We start from the raw sequence: 21,963 nt of genomic DNA on the forward strand, positions 1-21,963 counted from the left end.
TATTCATCGGACCTCTTGCCAACCAACTACCACTTATTCAAGCATCTCGACAATTTTTTGCAGGGAAGACACTTCCACAACTAGCACGATGCAGAAACTTTCCAAGAGTTCACTGAATCCCAAAGCATGGATTTTCACACTACAGGAATAAACAAATTTATTTCTCATTGGCAAAAATGTGTTGATTGTAATGGTTCCTATTTTGATTAATAAAGATGTGTTTGAGCCTAGTTAGGATGATTTAAAATTCACAATCCAAAACCGCAATTACTTTTATACCAAACTAACACATGTGCCATTATTTCTAACATATATCCTACTACAACAAAATAAATCTTTCAGAGAACCAAAACTACTCAGGAGGAATTTCTAAAAATCCATTGGAGGAATTTCTAAGAATTCCAAATGCTAACCCATGTCCCAATCTGTACCTGTTACCCTAGGACCAATTGTAAGCAGAACACTCCTTCTGTCTACTGAACGCTACCCTGGAAAATTAATAGGAACTATCAAATAAAATACTCTGAAGTATTATTCTTCTAGAGATACTAGTTATCTTCCACATAACCAAATTATATCTGATTTGGATATCTGTACTCCTGTGGCAAATAAGACTTAGGAGTGATTGACAAGTCAGCTGCACTTCCAGAATTTCCTGGTACCATTTGGAAAAACTACAATTTTCATGACTTTGCAGAATTTTCTAGTTCTTCCTTATCTTTCTGTTAAGTCTGCATTAGAGTAATATGTTCTCCGGTATCTATAGTCTTAAATACTACCACATGGATGCTATCTTACCAGATAGTACAGCAGGTGAACCCGAGACCAAAACTATGGGCAAAGTCTCGCAGACTGCCAAAATCATTATCTCAATTCTTACGAACATGTCACTAAACAGATACGCTCTTTGAGAATTAGTGTCTCTTTGCTTTAGATCAGTATACATCTTCATGTAAATTTAATTTAAATTCACTCTGCCCCAAAATTGTATTTAATCTTTCCTCTTCTGTTTAGTGAGAAACTATATTTCTGCCTGTGGTTCCCCCTTGCCCAAACCAAGAATGTGAAATACATTTACCTTCTGTTTTTCAGATCTCAATGAAAAGTGATTTCAATGAACAATATTTGAGAGTCGCCTATGTATAGATACTAACAAATACACAGAGTAGAGAAAGAGGAAAAGAACAAGAATGGGTGACCAAGATACAGTCTGAAAAGCTGAAGAGTAGAATGGAAGCCAGTAAAGAAGATACAAAGTGAGGTGCCACACAAAATGATCTTAAGGATTTTTTCCAGTGACAAGAATGTGCTCCCTAGATCACAACAGCCTAAATAATCTTTGTCACACAACAGAACAAGATCTAGGTCTACCATGGGCCTATCAAAAGACAAAATTATGACAAGTTTAAAGACACAATTGGCTTTTTTTTTTTTTTTTAAGATAGAGTTTCGCTCTTGTCGCCCAGGCTGGAGTGTAGTGGCGCGATCTTGGCTCACTGCAACCTCCACCTACCTCCCGGGTTCAAGCAATTCTCCTGCCTCAGCCTCTTGAGTAACTGGGATTAAAAGGCGCCCGCCACCACGCCTGGCTAACTTTTGTACTTTTGGCCAGGCTGGTCTCAAACACCTGACCTCAGGTGATCTAACCACCTCAGCCTCCCAAAGTGCTGGGTTATAGGCATAAGCCACCACGCCCGGCCCACAATTGGCTTTTATTTGGGCTCCTGGAATTGGACAACATCTCATTTTATAAAATAAAATGACTTCCAATGAGAGGAGAGGAGGTTGGCTTTAAAAGAAGAAAAAGGCTGAAGAAAGCAGAAACAGTACAAAAAGCAGACTGATTGTTTCAAAGATGCTTTCCTTTAAAAGGTTAAAACAGGGACTTCCTTATTACGAAGACTCAGACTGACTATAAACTCCTATTTTTTAGAAAACTGGCCTATTTCCAAGTTTGATTATGTGGCACTTAGCACAAGTGACTCCATTCTGGTTTGTTCTGATCTGGTGGGGTCCAGTGCAAGAGGCTAGTCTAGAACAATAGCCTCCATAAATGTTTCACAGGCCCAATTTCCAATTACAGCTCATTAATTATACTTCTGAATAAAAGATATGTCTCTACTAAAAATATAAAAAATTAGCCGGGCATGGTGGCACCTGTAGTCCCAGCTACTTGGGAGTCTGAGACAGGAGAATTGCTTGAAGCCGAGAGACAGAGACTGAGACAGAGGTTGCAGTGAGCCGAGATTGTGCCACTGCACTCCAGCCAGGGCAACAGAGTGAGACTCCGTCTCCAAAAAACAAAAACAAAAACAAAAAGAACCCATAAAAGATCTAGAAGAAAAGAGGGGCAGCCTAAAAGCAAGATAAAATACCCAGAAGACTAAAGGTTCATATTTCACCACACAAAATTTTAAATCCTGCACACAAAATCAACAAAAGACACTATGAGCAAATTTAAAAGATAAGCAATAGCTAAGAAGAAAGTATGTGCAACATATGTAAATTAACAAAGAACAATATCCGTAATATATACTAAGTACTACATCAAATCAATTTAAAAGACAATTCAATATAAGCAAAATCATGAATGACTAATTAACAGAATACATAACCAATACAATTAAATTGTGCTAAATTTCACTAATAATCAGTAAATTGCAAATCAAAACAATGTGTTCTATATAGGCTCTATTTTTTGTCTGCAATGTTGACAAAAATTAAGATGACTAATATTTAGTTGATATGGTTTAAGATTTATGGCCTCACCCAAATCTCATGTTGAATTATGATCTCTAATGTCGGAGGAGGGGCCTGGCAGGAGGTGACTGGATCATGGGAGTGGATTTCCCCCTTGCTGTTCTTGTGATAACGAGTTCTCGTGAGATCTGATTGTTTAAAAGTGTCTAGTAACTCCCCCTGCTCTCTCTTCCTCCAGCTCCAGACATCTAGGACCTGCCTACTCCCCTTTTACCTTCCGCCATGAATGTAAGTTTCCTGAGGCCTCCCCAGCCATGCTTCCTGTACAGCCTTGCAGAACCTTGAGCCAACTAAACCTCTTTTCTCTATAAATTATCCAGTCTCAGGGACTTACAGTAATGCGAGAACGCTAGTGTTTAAAAGTGTGTGCATAAACAGGAATTGTCAAACCATCGGCAAAGTTCTGGGGACAGAACAATTTGGCAGTTGAGGCGTAATTACAGTGTTTAGCATAAGAAATTTATTTCTTGAATGGAAAACGGTTGAATCAAGCTATATGGGGCCATTACACAATCTCTATGGACATGCTGTAAGAAATACACAACACAGTGGCTGATGTCTGTAATCCCAGCACTTTGGGAGACCGAAACATATATAGTCGTCCCTCAGTATCTAAGAGGGATTGATTGGTTCCAGGACACCCTCTGACTCTCCCAGATACCGAAATCCATGGATACTCAAGTCCCTTATATAAAAAGATACAGCATTTGCATATAACTGACACATACCCTCCTGCGTACTTTAAGTCATCTCTAGATTACTTACAATACTCAATACAATGTAAACGCTATGTAAATAATTGTTATACGGTATTGTTTAGAGAATAATGACGAGGAAAAAATCAGTACATGTTCAAATGCAACTATACCATTTTTTTCCCTAATATTTTCAACCTGTAGTGGGTTGAAAACACTGATACAGGAAGGCAGACTGTATTTGTTCTCTTTTTTTCCTTGTATTTCCTTGGTTCCTGGCACAGATCATCTAAAACCTTTGGAATCCCTGAGTCATAGGGGTGAGAAGAGCCACTTTTCTTATTCACAGTAAGCCTGTTTCAACCATACCTGAGTTTATGCTAATATGGTTACTCTAGGTGGACCCCTAGATAGATTCAGGACAGGGACTGGTTTCCAGAAGAACCAACCACAAGATTAGAGGGTCAGAACATTCAGTCCCATCCTACCCATACCACTAAGAAGAGAAAAGAGGTTGGAGATCCAGCTAATTACTAATGGCCAATGATTTAACCAGTCATGTCCATGTAATGGAATCTCCACTAGAATTCTTAAATAATGGAATTCGTGGAAGGTCAGGGTGCCAGAAGGGTGATACACTCTAACTCCATAGGATAGTAGCTCCTATGGTTGGAACCCCGACCTCACTCTCTCTACCTCTTAATATGCTATATCTTTTATAGTGTCCTTTTTATAATAAACCGATAAATGTAAGCAAAATGCTTTTCTGAGTTCTGTGAGCCATTCTAGCAAATTATCAAACCTGAGAAGGGGATTGTGGAAATCCCCAACTTACAGCCAATTGGTCAGAAGTACACGAGGCATGGGCTTAATGGCATCTGAAGTGGAGGCAGTCTGTTGTGGGGACCGACCCCTTAATGTGTGGAGTCTAGCGGTCACTCTGAGTAGCGTAATCACTGACCTGAATCAATTGTTGGATACCCAGTTGGTGACTAAAGAGTTGGAGAATTGTTAGTGTAGAAAAAAAAAACATATTTAGTGTCAGAAATGTCGTGAGAAGGAACAGATTACAGAAGTAGATGTATTTCCACTTTATTATCTTTGACCGACATACAATAAAAATGTATGTTGATCAAATGATGTAATTATCTTACCTGCATTCCTTATAAGTAACAGTAGACACATCAGGCTTAGAACCACAGTATAATATGCATTTTAACATACACAGGTACCTTAAACTATAGAACAATCACATTTATGTATCCTTTTAAAAACTCAATAAAATTAACTGCTGTAAATCAAAAGACAGTTATCTGAAAAATAGATGCCAATGAAACAGAATGCACTAAAAGAACAGACTGGAATACTCTCTAAAAATTGCTGAGTATATCTGCTCTTTGGCTGAATAAAAGAATAACACTCACTCTACTGTCTTAGCTGAATCCTCACCTCTCAAAGCAGCCTGTATCTGTCAAATGGTTCCTAAGTTTCGACACTGTAATAACTCTCTTAAGAAATTTACCCAGCAAAAAAAATTTTTTAATTAAAAATAAAAAGAAATTTACCCAGCAAAAATTCTCATACAGGGATAGAATAAGCATATGTATAAGGATGGTCATCACAGCGTTATTTGTAGTAGCAAAAATCCCATAAAAGTCTATGTAAATAGAAAAATGGCTAATTAGGAAATGTCCACAGTACCGAATACTACGTAGTTATAAACACTGACACAGAACTCAATATATGTACACAACACACATTAAGTTAAAAAAAGCAAGTTGTAGAGCAAAATGTATAATTTCACTCTATTTAAGCAACCTAAATATATGTCATTCTGAGTTCCGTTCACTGTGTTCGTTTGTTTGTTTGTTTGTTTTTGAGACAGAGTCTTGCTCTGTCACCCAGGCTGGAGTGCAGTGGCACAATCTCGGCTCACTGCAACCTCCACCTTGTGGGTTCAAGCGATTCTCCTGCCTCAGCCTCCCAAAGAGCTGGTACTACAGGCGTGTGCCACCACGCCCGCCTGATTTTTTGCATTTTTAGTAGAGATGGGGTTTCACCGTGTTAGCCAGGATGGTCTTGATCTCCTGCCCTCATGATCCGCCCGCCTCAGCCTCCCAAAGTGCTGGGATTACAGGCGTGAACTATATGTTTTAGCCACACTTGCCATCTTTTTCTTCATCAGTCTTGCAAAGATCATTCTCATTTTAGAGTCCTTTCACTAGCTTGTCCTTCTGCTTGGAAAGGAGTGATTTCTTCCCCAAAGATTTTCCCATAGCTAGCTCCCTCATACATTCTAAAGAAATTCTAACCTTTCTCTCATGCTCTCTCTTTTCTTAACCATAGCATTTTTATAGTCGCTAAGCTTTTTAAGAGTAGTTATCTCTTATTTACCACAATATCCCCAATACCCTGCACTGTACCTGGCATATAGTAGTCATTCAATAAATATTTGCTCAAGAACTCATCAATGGTGATAAATAAATAAAAAGAGGAGTTCAAATTAGGCAACCTCAACATTTCACATTTTCATGCCTAAAAAATAACCCAAAAACTCCTCAACATGGAAGTCCAGACATTCTTCACAGTCACCTTGGTTTATTGCTTCAACTGTGCTTGGAACCCCCACCCTAGCCAGCAGCTCAGAGTCAGCCCCCTGCTACCTCCTCACAGCACCCTCTAGCAGCCCCAAGGCTCCTACCACCACTTCAGTGCTACCTCTTAGCCGCCTCCCATGATGACAGCAACCCCTACCACCAGAACCATCAACTGCCAGATTAATCTCGAGCTTTGTCTCTACATCTACCGAATTCATGTCTTTACTACTTTGTCCACAATGATATGGCTTTGCCATGACATTTCTTCACCAACATCATGAGGAAAGAAGATATAATGAGAAAGTGACAGAGCTGCACAACCAACAGAGAGGCCTAATATTCCTCTGGGCCATCAAGAAACCAGACCGTAATAAATGGGAGGGCAGGTTGAAGACAATGGAACATGCATTATACTTGGAAAAAAGCATGAATCAGTCACTACTGAAAATGCACGAACTGGTCATTGACAAAACCACACACACTATGTGACTTCACTGAGATGCATTACCTAAGTGAGCAGGTGAAATCTACCAAAGAACTGGGTGACCATGTTCAACTTGTCCAAGATTGGCGGGGAGGTGGGTCTGAATCTAGCATGGCAGAGTTAACTCTTTGACAAGTACATCCTGGAAGACAGTGATGATGTGAAAGAAAATAGAATCTCGGGACTCTAAACTCACTATGCCAAAGGGAAAGTAAAGCTTAGGAACTAAGTCAGGCAATACTGCTTTCCTTTTGGTCCCAGATAGCTATAATTTCACAACCGAAACATATGTAGTCTCATCCATAAGCCACATTCCCACAACAATAGAGGGCCACATATCTCCCAAGATGGCTTCCTTCATCTTAATCTAAATCTTTCAGGATACGTATCTTCCCTATAAACCAGCCCGAAAACTGAGTTCTGTTGAAGCTCACCTTAACAATGTCAATTACCAGCTTATATCCACAGGTAGAAGACAAGGATAAAAACCAGAAATCATCCCTTGGCCTACCCTGAGATGAATGTATAATTGACTTTTTCCCCTACTCCCTCTTTTCACATGTAAAATATAGATATACTGAGGCTAATCAGAGCCTCACAAGAATGTAACCATTTGCCTCACTGCCTACCCTCCCTCCTTTAATCCTCCTGCTTGCTCTTTTCCCCTTTAAATAATCAAGTTCTCCCAATCCCCTTTGGAAAAAGCACAGGTCAGAGATGCTCCTGTGACTGTTTTTTTTTTTTTTTTTTTTTCAGGGTACATCCTCAACCTTGGTTAAATAAACCTCTAATGACAGAGACCTGCCTTAAGTCACTTTTTGGTTAACAATGATGTGCGAATCCTTAGGCTCACTTCCCCATAGCCAATGGGGGTGACTTCCCTGGTAACCAGGGCAAGGTATGCATGTTTGGTTATCCTAACTTTTCTGTAAGTTGTACCAAAATACCCACTTAAATTCTCTCATTAATACCATTCCTTCAAATAAAGAACTTTGGCACAAAACAAACAAACAAACAAACAAAATCCAAGCCAAAACATGGGAAAAGGTAAGAGAAAAGAAAGATTTAACAGTCGGTTTATTTTCTATACAAAGAGAAAATATTTTCTACATTTCTGCATGGTCAGGTTATTTCTTAGCAAAGAAATCTATCCTTTGAAGGACAAAACTGGACATTTTAATTAATAATAGACAGTAAGAGACTTACCTCTCTGGTACTATGTGTTTACATTTCAAGGAAGATGAAACCTCAGACTATGGAGACATTCCAGGGGCTGTAAATTTTGAAACTAGTCTGATCTCCCTCCTCACCCCAAATATTGATTTATATTCCAAAGATTAAGAACCTAGGTTCCTCCTCAACCTTCTGCTCTAAGGATTAAGATTTATATTAGGAAGCAAAAGTCTATCTCCCTCTCTTAGGAGCTGGGGTTGAACAACATATATGCAAGTTCCCAGATTAGTATTTTCTGGTTCCTCATATATCAAAAGAATATCCTGCTCTCATCACATTGTCCTGGGAAAGAACTAGGGCAGAGGAGAACTGGTGCAGTTATTGCTGTAATAATTACTCTGTCTCTGCTCCAAAAATTGTATCTCTACTAGAAACTAAAATTTTAAATCCCCAACTAGAAACTAAAATTTTCATTCTACATTTTTCCATTAAAAACATATACCTGGCCGGGCATGGTGGCTCACACCTGTAATCTTAGCACTTTAGGAGGCTGAAGCAGGTGGCTCACGAGGTCAAGAGATCAAGAGCATCCTGACCAACATGGTGAAAGGCTGTCTCTACTAAAAATTAAAAAATTAGCTGGGCGTGGTGGCACGCACCCGTAGTCCCAGCTACTTGGGAGGCTGAGGCAGAAGAATCACTTGAACCTGGGAGGCAGAGGTTGCAGTGAGCCAATTATCGCGCCACTGCACTCCAGCCCACTTCAGTCTGGCGACAGAATGAGACTCCATCTCAAAAAAAAAAACAAAAAAATTAATGTGTTTGAACTATGGGAAAATCTGTATTTGTATACTAGCTCAATTATACTATAGGTTAATATTCTGAAGACTAGTCTAAGGACCTAACCAATAATCACAACATTATTTCTACACAAATACTCACTTTGTATTACTTGGCAAACAAAGTATACTTACGCAGAGGTTCCCTAAAACACCATCTCTATCCCACTCCTATCCCACTCCTAAGTTACAATCCTTAAGTTAGTTGAGGGGAGTATGAAAATACTGCAGTCCACAGGAGTTAGATGTAGCAAAGAATAATACTGCAGTCTACAGTAGTTAGATGTAGCAAAGAATAAGGTTCATATGAAAAAAAATTAGGATAATACTAATTGAGGTTCCCATTCAACTCTTTGAGATCCCAAGACTCTTGAATCCTCTGACTAGGCCATACATTTGTTCCCAAGACCAATCAAGGAAAAACGGATCCATTTAACCATAAATTCCCCCAGAGTAAAGGCAGAGAACTATTTTAGGGATCCCTTTACATTATAAAACAACAAAAGAGACAGTCAGAAAGCATAGTAAATGATCTTTGGAACTGGATCAGCTTGGATTTGCATCCTAGCCCTAGCAGTCACTAGCTGTGGATTCATAAGCAAATTTCTCAAACTCTTAAGGCTTTTTTTTTTTTTTAATCTGCAAAGTGATAAAAATTTTCAGGTTCACTGGCAAAACTGAATGAGATATTCATATGAAATACCTGGCACATTCCATACATCACAGTCATAAAACAGATGATATCACCTTCTCTATTATTTCAATTTGAAGAAGCACTTCTATTTCCTAGTCCCCTAACATGTAAAAGACTAGGGAAAAAATTATTTAGCTACCCCCAACTTACTGCGAATTTTACACTAATACTCTTTCAAAAAAATAAGTTAGAGAAGAAAATACGGAAAGTACTAAAATCTTTGGTTAATGTGCCTCATACGGCTGATTCAAGACTACTCATTTAAGGCTTATTCTATAACGAACAAAATTTGCCAGAAAGGGCAGATTTCTTTATTAGTTGTCAACTGTTAGTAATCTGTATGTAGCTAAATATTCGGTTCCTGGAAGCTTAAGGGAAAAAGAAACATACTGAACAGGAACATTTCTGGCTTAAATTTCATTAGAAATTAGCAAATTATTTATAAAATGTTTCTTGGATTACCCTCCTCCCTAGTTCCAAACATATATCCAATCTTTGAGGGGATTATGGTATTATAGAGTAGGCACACTGCTGTCTGATGATTAAGAGTATAGGGCTTGGCCGGGTGCGGGGGCTCACGCCTGTTCCCAGGACTCTGGGAGGCCTAGGCGGGTGGATCACGAGGTCAGGAGATCGAGACCATCCTGGCTAACACGGTGCAACCCCAACTCTACTAAAAATACAAAAAAAAAAAAATTAGCCGGGCATGCTGGCGGGCGCCTGTAGTCCCTGCTACTCAGGAGGCTGAGACAGGAGAATGACGTGAACCCGGGAGGCGGGGCTTGCAGTGAGCTGAGATTGTGCCACTGCACTCCAGCCTGGGCGACAAAGCAAGACTCCGTCTCCAAAAAAAAAAAAAAAAAAAGTGTATAGGGCTAAAGTATACAGAATCTCCATGGCCTTTACTCTTTGGTCAGACTGTCAATAAAACAAAGTCTCAAGTGAGACCCTGGCACGTGCTGGATCACTGTGAACTCACAGCTCAACTCTTAGATAAATAGCCTCAAATGTGTATTTTATTTCTTTCTTTCTTTTTAGACAGAGTCTCACTCTATCACCCTGACTGAAGCATGGTGATGCAATCACAGCTCACCACAGCCTTTATCTCCTGGGCTCAGGTGATCCTCCCATCTCAGCCTCCCAAGTAGCTGAGACTACAGGCACGCACCACCATGCCAAGTTGTTTTTTGTGTGTATTTTTTGTAGAGATGGCGTTTCATCATGTTGCCCAGACTGGTTTTGGGCACTCCTGGGCTTAAGCAATCCGCCCACCTTGGCCTTGCAAAATGCTGGGATTACACGCATGAGCCATTCACCCAGCCAAATGTATATTTTCAACAGTTCAGGTGAAAGAGGAATTCATACTAAATAGCAGATTTGCAGGCAAAAGAGCTTACTCTGTGCTGTAAAGTTTTAGGAGTCTGAATTGTACTCTTACCAGAGTAGTTATGAGGGAGAAGGCAGCCATGAAGGAACTTCCAGATTGGATGAAACATTTTTCTCAAAAAAGGAACTTTAAATATAACATTTTGAGTGAAACTGTCAAGAGTTATGCACCTAAAAATGTTTACCAGGTGCTTTAATCGTAAAAATTTTCTGGTCTACAGAGAGCATCTGAAATAAAGCTATCGTTTAATATGAGTGAGCTATAAATTATACTCCCAAAAAGGAAAAAGAGTTTAGGTAAATTGAGTTACTTAGAAGTGTCCATTTACATTTTGAACAATGATTGCTATATTAGCTTTCTATGGCCACTGTAACATTATCACAAATTTGAAGGCTTAAAACAACAGTAATTTATTCTCTCACAGTTCTGAAGGCCAGAAGTCCTAATTCAATATCACTGGGCCAAAATCAAAGTACTGGCAGGATTGCACTTGGCTTCCAGAGTCCCTAGGGGAGAATCTGTTCCTTACCTCTTTCAGGTTGGGGCAAATGCCAGTATGCCTTGGCTTCTGGCCATACCACTCCAATCTGCCTCTGTGGTCAAACTGCCTCATGCTCATCTGTGGCTGTTATCTCCCTCTGCCCCTTCTCTTATAAAGCCACATGTGATAACATTTAAGGCCTACCTGGATAATCCAGGAGAATCTCATCTCAATACCATTAACTTAATCACACATACAAAGACCCTTTTTCAAAGTAAATTAACATTTACAGGTTGCAGAAACTAAAATGTAGGTATCTTTTGGGGGACATTTTTCAGCCTACCACGCTGACCAAAGATAAGAGTGACTATAACCCATCAATGAATATAACCAACTTCCCACAGACAACACTTAAGTCTTTATCCTGCATATAAGCAGTTCCCTTAATTTCTTTTTAAACAAATGTGAAATACATTTCAGAAAATGTAACCACTTTACGGGAGACTGAGGCAGGAGAACTGCTTGAACCTGGGAGGCGGAGGTTGGCGTGAGCCGAGATCGCACCATAGCACTCCAGCGTGAGCGACAGAGCAAGACTCTGTCTCAAAAACAAAAAGAAAGAGAAAGAAAGAAAAAATAAAAATAAAAAAGGCCGGGCACGGAGGCTCATGTCTGTAATTCCAGCACTTTGGGAGGCCGAGGCGGGCGGATCACGAGGTCAATAGCTCAAGACCATCCTGGCCAACACGGTGAAACCCCATCTGTACTAAAAACACAAAAATTAGCTGGGAGTGGTGGCACGTGCCTGTGGTTCCAGCTACTCGAGAGGCTGAGGTAGGAGAATCTCTTGAGCCCGGGAGGCAGAGGTTGCAGTGAGCCGAGATCGTGCCACTGCACTCCAGCCTGGGCGACAGAGCAAGACTCCGTCTCAAAGACAAAAAAAAAAAGTATACTTTTAAATTACTTAGATTATCCCATTTTCCTACAAAGCATTTTTTTTCGTTTGACATACACTTTCCTAAGCACTATGAAACAAAGACAAACTAAGATGCCTTCTCTCTCTTTTAATGAGGTATCTTTTTCTCCCATAGTTACTGTTCCTTCTGCACACAGTAAAATAAAGGTCACAACTAATTAACTCTCTCAATCTTTAGCATTTTTCTTTTCCTTTTATGTTATATTACACAACATGTGAATGAGCAAATACTTTCTTCCTTAATTAAAGCAATGCTTGCTTACAGGATACAGGTGTTGGATTTTAGAAATTTATTCAAGACTAGGCAAACCAGGGAGCAATAATAAATTCTGAGTAAGCAATCCAACTGCCATCATAACATTGCCTGCAGTAACTATCACCTCATAAAAACCACTTTCCGCAGTTCAATCTAAGACTACAGCTGTAAGACAGACACTAATTTCTGTAAGCTTCTAAAGACACAAAGTGTTCTTTATTGAAAAGCTTGTCACTGTACTAAACATCTGGAATACTCATCTAAATTACTCTTGGTAACCTAATAGCTTCTTTATTTAAAAAAGCAATACCAATTCCTAATTAGATTGTATCTTTTCCACGATATGGAATATACAATGGGAAGCACTCCAAGGTAATTTGCCAAACCTCCATTATCCGGTCTTAAGTTTTTGAACACTAGTAATAAACTTAACATTTCTAGACTCTCTATAACTAAGTTGTGTTACAAGGAAAATAAATATTTTTCAGATTTTTAAAGCTTCCCTTAAAATGCAGATCTAATTTAGTGTGATCTGTGCTTCCTACCACATTTCTCCCATCACCCATCACTATCTCATCTCCTCTAACACTACCCCTGACCCCACCACAGACATAAATACTTTAATAGCCCAATTTAATCTGTTTTTAAGGTTTCAAGATACACCTACCTATCAAGGTCTGAGTCAACACTCATTATAACAGTAGCAGCCTTATTTTCTTTCTGTTCCTTTGCATACCCATATTAGATACTAACAGATCCATAATGAAAACCAGTTGAGTGCAACAATTTACGAAACATTTATTAAGCTATCATGTGATAGAAAATGAGAACCTCTAAGAATGTATTGGCTACTGAGGCAGACAATCCTTGAACGTTTTCAATATGATTTGATAAATGCTATTTTTAAAAAAAAAAAAAAGCATAAATAAGCAGTCAAATGGGAGAGGAGAAATCAGAAAATGTTTCCTGGAGAAAGAGACTCATCCTTGGAGGAAGAGTTTAAGGTTAAGTGAAAGTTAACCAAGTGAAGAAAGAAAGCAGTCCTGAAGGACCAACATAATAAGGAAAAGTACACTCAGCATTGCATGTCTGGGAAACTCCAAGTAGTTCACTATTAAACGACTAGAAAAGAAGTTAGGGAGTACAGACTCAGCACAGGGTGAGGCTGAAGAATTTAAATGTGAACTACATCAGTGAGGCCTAGTATGCGATACAAAGGTGTCAAGAAAGATTGACAGTGCAATGATTGAAGAGATCACCTTTGGCAATAATAAAGGACAGATCTGAGAAAGTCAAGGATCCTAATCTGTGCAATAATCTGAAGAAGAAATGAGAAAGGCCTACAGTAGAGCTGTTAACAAGAATAAATTAGAAAAGGCAGTGCTCAAAAATAACTAAATGGTAAAATACATGGGATATAGGAAATGAGAAAGGAAGGAAAGAAAGAAGGGCTCCTAAGCTTGTGGCTGTGTACATGTTGATACTAAAAAAAATGAGACAGTAAAGCAGGAAGTAGTATTTTTATCACTTCTATTCAACATACTAGTGGAAGTTCTAGCCAGAGCAAGTAGGGGAAAAAAAGGAAACAGAAATATAAGGCATCCAAATTGTAAAGGAAGTAAAATAATATCTTTGTAGATGACATTGTGTCCGGAGTTTATTCCTTCCAGTGGGTTCTTAGTCTCGCTGACTTCAAGAATGAAGCCGTAGACCTTCGCGGTGAGTGTTACAGCTCTTAAAGATGGTGTGTCCAGAGTTTGTTCCTTCAGAGGTGTCTGGAGTTTCTTCCTTCTGGTGGGTTCGTGGTCTTGCTGATTTCAGGAGTGAAGCCAAGGACCTTCGCAGTGAGTGTTACAGCTCTTAAAGCCCTAACAGCTCTTACAGCATTCCCAGTTGTTTGTCCCTCCCGGTGGGTTCATGGTCTCACTGACTTCAGGAATGAAGCCGCAGACCCTCAAGGTGAGCGTTACAGCTCATAAAGGTAGTAGTGCAGACCCAAAGAGTGAGCAGCAGCAAGATTCATTGTGAAGAGCAAACGAACAAAGCCTCCACAGCATGGAAGTGGACCCAAGCAAGTTGCTGCTGCTAGCTTGGGTGGCCAGCTTTTATTCCCTTATTTGGCCCTGCCCACATTCTGCTAATTGGCCCATTTTCCAGAGAGTCGATTGGTCCATTTTTACAGAGTGCTGATTGGTGCATTTACAATCCTTTAGCTAGACACAGAGCGCTGATTGGTGCATTTTTAGAGTACAGACTGGTGCATTTACAATCCTTTACTAGACACAGAGCGCTGATTGGTGCGTTTTTGCAGAGTGCTTACTGGTGGGTTTACAATCCTTTAGCTAGAAATAGAGGGCTGATTGGTGCATTTACAATCCTTTAGCTAGACACAGAGGGCTGATTGGTGCGTTTTTACAGAGTGCTGATTGGTGCCTTTACAATCCTCTAGCTAGACACACAGCACTGATTGGTACTTTTTACAGAGTGCTGATTGATGCATTTTACAATCCTTTAGCTAGACAGAAAAGCGCCCCAAGTCCCCACCTGACCCAGAAGTCCAGCTGGCTTCACCTCTCAACATGATCTTATATGCACAAAGCCCTAAAGACTCCACACATACACACAAAACTTTAAAACGCTGAATAAATGAAATTAGCAAAGTTGCAAGAAAAAAAAAAATTTCATTCATATACACTAACAATGAACAATCTGAAAAGGAAATTTAAAAAATTCCACATACAACAACATAAAACAATAATACTTAGGAATAAACTTAGTCAAGGAGGCAAAAGACTTGTATCCTGAAAATTATAAAACATTCTGAAAGACATTAGACATAAATAAATGGAAAGACATCCCATGTTCATGGATTTGAAGACAAAATATTGTTAAGATAACAATAAAGATGCTCCTTGACCTACAATGGGGTTACATCCCAATAAACTTATCATAAATTGAAAATATCTTAAGTCTAAAGTGAAACCATAGTAAGTTGAAAATATAAGCTTAAAGTGTTTTCAACTTTCAATGTTTTCAATTTAAGATGGGTTATCCAGATGTAGCCCCATCACAAGTCAAGAAGCATGCTGAATGCATATTGCTTTTGTACCACTGTAAAGTTGAAAAATCATAAGTCGAACCACTGTAAATTGGGGACCGTCTAGACTATCCAAAGCATTACCAAAAAAATCAAACTATGAAATCCTGTCAGTGTTGAAATAAAGTACCTGTTCAGTAGGATTCTGTGAAGAATATACAATAGCTATTGTTATTGGTGCAATAAGACTAGCTATCCTATCCCATCCAACCTACATTGCTAAGAATAAAGTAGAAATTGAAGATTGTTCCTGAGGTAATAAACATTAATCATAACTTACTACAGAGAAGCTTATTTAGGGCTAGAATATGATATAAATTTAAGACAGATTAAAATATTCAATTTGTTAATTTTAAATGCCCTTCTGAATTAAGTCTCTAACTATGGCACTGTGAATAATAGATCCCTCAAAGGTATCCACGTCCTAATCCCCAGAATTTGTGCATGTTAACCTTACATGGCAAAATGGACTTTGCCAATACGATTAAATTACAGCTCTTAAGATGGGGAGATTATCCGGGATTATCCACATTTGGCCCAATGTAACGGCAAAGGTCCTTAAGAGGCAGACAAAGCGATGTGATGTGAGAAGCAGAGTCAAAGAAGCTGTTATGAAGGAGGCCAGGGCAGTAGTCCAAGAGAGCAATCTAAGACACTGGGAAGCTGGCCTGAAGATGGAAGAAGGGGCTGCAAATTAAAGAATGCAGATAACCTCAGGAAGTTAGAAAATGAAAGAAAATGAATTATTCCCTAGAGATTCCAGAAAGGTCACAGACCTTCCAACACCTTGATTTCAATCCCGTAAGACTCATTTTGGACTTCTTACTGCCAGAACTGTAAAATAATAAGTTCATGTTGTTTCAAATCACCACATTTTGGTAATTTGTTACAGCAACTATATGAAGCTAATACACCAGTTGAACCCTAATTATCAGGAGAAAATGGTAAGAGTGGGAGAAGGTGACAAAAAATGCGAACTTCAGTTTATTTGCTCAATAGTCTTATCTTCTACCAAAAAAAAAAACCAAATGCACCCACAGGAAAAGTCTTCCTTTAAAGAAGTAGTTCCCAAACCTGGCTATATATAAGGAATCATTTTTCATCTGGAGGGCTTTTAAACAGTTGTGATACCAAGGTTGCATTTCAGACTCACTGAATCAGTATCTTTACCCCTCATCCACCCCCAGTTTAAAAGCCAGATAAATGGTTTTTATGTGCAGCCAGTTTTGAGAATCACTATTCTATGCATTCTGTGTAAAAAATTACTGTTTCAGTGATCTAAGAAACATCTGGCATTTCCAAATGGTACTTCCCCAAATAAAGACACTGCTCAGAATTCACTCATTTACAGTTACTGGTTTAGTATATATTTTGCTAACTTTAACAAGAAGAAGTTACCTTTGGCAAAAAGTTGCCTGGGACAAATTTCTAGAAGTGGAATTACTGGACCAAAGGGCAAGGAAATTTTTTTATTCTGATAAATACTGTCATATCATTATACCAATTTACATTTCTACCAATTAGGGAAAAACAACAGTTTTTTTAAAACACCCTGTCCAATCTGATAAGTGGGAGGGAAATGATACTTCTTTGTTGCTTTAATTGGCAAGCCTCAATCATGAGATAAACAGAATATCTTTTCACAGTTTTATTGGCCTTTTTTTTTTTTGTTTGGTCTACCAATTATTTATATCCATTTCTGTTAGTTCTTTTTTAAGTTAACATGTAATAACTCCTTCTTTTAAGGAAATCGACCTTTTGCCTGTCATGAGTGTTAACTTTCCCCATTTTGCTGCTTTGTCTTTTGACTTCTTCAGTACACAACTTTTATCTTTTATATATTTTTAGTGTACTTTTCTTCGGCATTTTCGGAAACCATACTCTAAAATTGTAAAAAACAACCACCTATACTTTCTTGTAATTTTTTTTATATTTAAAGAGGCTAGGATCTAGCTACTCCATTCCATGCAATGGGCAAGTTTCCCAACATCATCATTATTTAGTTCTCTCTTCTCCACTGATAAAGTTAGCATGCTCTTCTAACTCATGACAAAGATGGGGAAAGAGTGAGAAATATGTGTATATGTGAATATATACACATATATCTTATGTATATATAATATGCATGTCTGTATATCCGAAAATTGTAAAAGATAAGCTCAACACTATAACTTCCTACACTGTCAACAATAAATGATTGCCTGATTCAGGTATACAGAGTATATAAATTCCTTAATAAGGTTACAAAATATGAATGTAGGCAATGAGGACACTGTCCCCACAGCTGCCTTTGAAAAAGCAACACAACTGTCACAAAGCTACCTGCCTCTTTCTTCCTCAAAAACAGTTAAAAGTTCTCCCTAGCAGTTTTCTTCCATGTTTGTACTCAGCCTTGTAAAATATTTGCTGCCACAAGGTGGAGACAACTTGATTACAGTAATACTGGTTACTGAAACAGGGGTAGGCACAAATTTTCTATTATACAAATACACTCCAATGGTAAAGAATCACTGCTTCTAGATTCTTGTGTGAACCACAGGGCTAGTCACTTACAGCTGGGGGTCCAGTTTCCTCACTTGTAAATTTAAACCTTTATGTTAAGTAGCATCAAGAGCTCTCTAAACTCTAATATTCTGCGGATCAAAGCAGGCTAAATTAAATGTTTCTGACAGTGCATTGCCTAAAAACAGTCTTGTTCTCCTGAGCTAAGAAAATACTCTACCTTTAGCAATTTCTTTCAACTTGAATACTTCAGCCAACAACCAGTTGTTTCCTCCAATCTTCTATTTTCAAAGTCAAAAAGAGGAATATTGCATATTAAAATTCACGCATCTAGCCTACCCCAAGTCATAGCTAAGGATTCCTGCCGTTTTTTTTCCACAGTCTTAAAGAGAATGGCTACTTCCATACTTCTCCACGTCCACCTGCCATAATTACATATGTATTTGAAACAATAAGCTATCGATTTTCCTCTATACTGGTAGCCTTGGTGCTAAAGGCTGCCACATTTGGGGTTTTGTGATCTTGTGTGGTTTTTTGTTTGGTTGGCTGGTTTTTGCCTGAAATCAGAACCTTCCATTTCTGTTTCTTTTTTTTTTTTTTTTTTTTTTTTTTCCTTTTAAGAGATAGGGTCTTGAGACCATCCTGGCTAACACGGTGAAACCCCATCACTACTAAAAATACAAAAAATTAGCCGGGCATGGTAGTGGGCTCCTATAGTCCCAGCTACTCAGGAGACTGAGGCAGGAAAACAGCATGAACCCGGGAGGCGAAGCTTGCAGTGAGCCGAGATCACGCCACTGCACTCCATCGAGCCTGGGTGACACAGCGAGATCCGTCTCAAAAACAAAAACAAAAAAAAGAGATAGGGTCTCACTCCAGCACCCAGACTGGAGTGCAGTGGCTCAGTGACTCATAGCTCACTGTAACCTCAAACTCCTGGGCTCAAGCGATCCTCCCATGTCAGCCTCCCAAGTAGCTAGGACTACAGACTCATCACCACGCTCAGCTACTTTTTTAACTTTTTGTAAAGACGGGATCTTGCTATGTTGCCCAGGCTGGTACTGAACTCCTGACCTCAAGTGATCCTCCCACCTCAGCCTCCCAAAGCACTGAGATTACAGATGTGGGCGACCTTGCCCAGACTGTTTCCTCAATTCTTAACGGTCTGTCCCTCTGACAAGACATGTTCCTTATACCGGTACTCATTCCTCCTGGTTCTCATCTGCCAGGCTAGATTTTTTCATTTTCTCTAAGGATGTTTCAACCTCTGCTTGCCAAAGGAGTTTCCAGTCTACTGATTCATCCAATTTATTTGAATCTAGTGACCCATTAGTCATCTAAACCTCAGACTTTGGCATAACCCAGGCTTTCAGTCCTGAACACATACCAACTCTATTCCAAAAATTCATCACATTCTTAAAAAGGACTACCTTTAATTCTCCGAGTGCCCTTAGACCAAGAAAACCAAAGGATGTCAATAATTTCCTAAGCAGAACAGAAAAATTTTAAGTCCTTAAGTGAGCAAGGAAACTATCAACTTCAGTTCATATTCCTACCCAGATAATAGGAACCTCTAAACAAGGGAGTATACTGATATGGTGGCAGTATCCAGGTTACTACTGACTGTTGACTGCCACTCTATGCTGACACCACATATGATTGGCCCCAATAAATAAATCTGTAGACTTAATGACACACATCAGTTACCTGTATCTTTGTGATGGATATGTGAAACACAACTAAGGCATAAAGCAAAGCTAAAAGATTTACATAAATTTGAATTAAAGACAAAACAAAAAGTTTTTTGGACTCTTAGTCCAGGCCTCATATGCCATAGCATAAGTCAGCAGCTTCTGAAAAGTGGTATATTTCAAGATTGTTATCCTTTCCTGGGTAGATAAATGTTCATTAAGTGCCAATGTTAGCTTTAGCAAGTAGCAACGCAAGAAATCACAGTAACATTCCCTTGTGTCACTGGAAATATACTAACAAATTCTACTTTTCTGGGAAGGCCACAATCTAATGGCAAACTAAATTTGTGGTCAGGTAGAGACCTAAGAAAATAATCAGATTCAGAAAGATAATAAAGAGAAAAGCCGAAGGCTAATACCTCTACACTCTTCTAACAGGAACTGGACTAACCCATTCAAAAACCAGCTAAGGAATTCATTTCTAGAGATAAAAATATAATTTTCATATTATTTGACCAAGTAATCCCAGTTGTGGAAAACAATGCTATTAACGTGCTTAATGGTCTCACAGTAAATGTCAGAGGCAAGACTCAAACCCAGGTCTGTTTGAGTGAGAAGGCCATACGCTTAGCCACCAACCAAACATATTATTTATTACTACTGCTACTACAACAGTAAAGCCACTAATATGAAGATGTCTGCTGCAATCAGGACATTTTTCCAGTCGTTCAATATAACAATACCATATGTAATGACTGAAGTACTTGTAAGGTAATGTGACTAGAGATAACACTAATTTGCATCAGCGCTACAAGGACAGCTACGTAAGTTATGTTAGAAGGTAATATGGGCTTGGTACTTTTTTCCCTCAATTTTTCAACTCCCATTATTATTGTTACCATATTACAATAAGGCACAGATTTTTTAGCAGTTTTAAGGCAAAAATAGCCAAGAACAGATAAGCAAAGAATGTGGTTCCCATGTCCCCTGTCACATAGGTAGATTTTCTTTTGCAGAAAAAGAAAAAAAAAACACTATTATGGAGTAGCAGCCAGACTGGGATTCAGGAGACTTCTATTCTCATTTTTCATTCTTGAAACAATTCCAAAAGGTAAACTAATTTAATCTCTCTCTTCTCTTCTGGCCTTGACTCCAGATTTCTGCAACTTGCAACAAAAAAGCTTAATCCTGGCAGAAGTAGCTCCAGAGGTTTCAAAGGCTGAAAGAAAGTCAGGGACCAGGAAGAGGAAGCTAGAACAAGAAACCAGAAACTACTAGAAGTTTTATAGTCTGATAAATCTAAAATTAGCATAATATTTAGGTTCACAAAAGCAGCAAAAGTATGGCACACTTCATATATACTGGAAATCAACATGACTTTAACCAAGTCAATATACAGACCTAAACCTCTTTATCCATAAAATGAGCATGTTTTAGGTGATATCTAAAAAAATCTACTGCTCTGGAAATAATGCAAAGAGCTCCAAACAACAAAAATACATATACTGAAATGCCACTTAGGGCAAAGCTACTTATAAACAACTAGACTTTGATAATCTTAACGTGAGTTCTTCAAATAATCAATATTAAAAAGAGAAAACCATTACACAATAAACAAAAACTTAAGAAGTTAAAGTAGCAAAATCCATTCTCTCAAAAACAAAACTCATTCCACATTACTTAACAATAAAGAGGAAGGAAAACTAACATTAATTCAAGACAACAGATGCCGTTTCAAATACTTTTTACAGTTTTCCCTCTACCTCTACTTTTAACAAAATTCCTGTAATCCATGGTTTTTAACTGTTCTGGGTCTACATTCCCCTTAAGAATCTGATGAAAGTAAGGAACTCTCACCTCTGGGAGAAAAAAAGACATACAAAAACACATGCACACAAAATTACAGAGTACAGTTCTCCCTGAGTATCCATGGGGTTCTGAAGATACTCACACACCACAGACACCAAAAGCCACAGATGCTCAAGTCCCTTACATAAAATGGGGTAATAGTTGCATAACCTACACACATCCTCCCATATTCTTTAAATCATCTCTAGATTACTTATAGTACCTAACACAATATAAATGCTATGTAACTAGTTGCTAGACTGCATTTTCAAAATTTCTATTACTATTATTATTTGACACGGGGTATCACTCTGTCACCAAAGCTGGAGTGCAGTGGTGCAATCAAGGCTCACTGCAGCCTCGACATTCCCAGGCTCTGGTGAGCTCCCACCTCAGCCTCCTGAGTAGCTGAGACTATAGGTGTGCACCACCAAGCCTGGCTAATTTTTGTAGTTTTTGTAAAGACAGTGTCTCACCATGTTG

General features: G+C 38.7%; 1 protein-coding gene across 2 annotated transcripts in view; it reads right to left on the reverse strand.

Moving 5' to 3' along the window:
* The window catches only part of RNF2 (ring finger protein 2), a 55,750-nt gene that overhangs the window by 21,148 nt on the left and 12,639 nt on the right, over positions 1–21,963 (reverse strand). The window lies entirely within an intron of this gene.

This window comes from Papio anubis, chromosome 1, assembly GCF_008728515.1.
Source record: "Papio anubis isolate 15944 chromosome 1, Panubis1.0, whole genome shotgun sequence".
In the NCBI taxonomy this organism is placed as follows: Eukaryota; Metazoa; Chordata; class Mammalia; order Primates; family Cercopithecidae; genus Papio; species Papio anubis.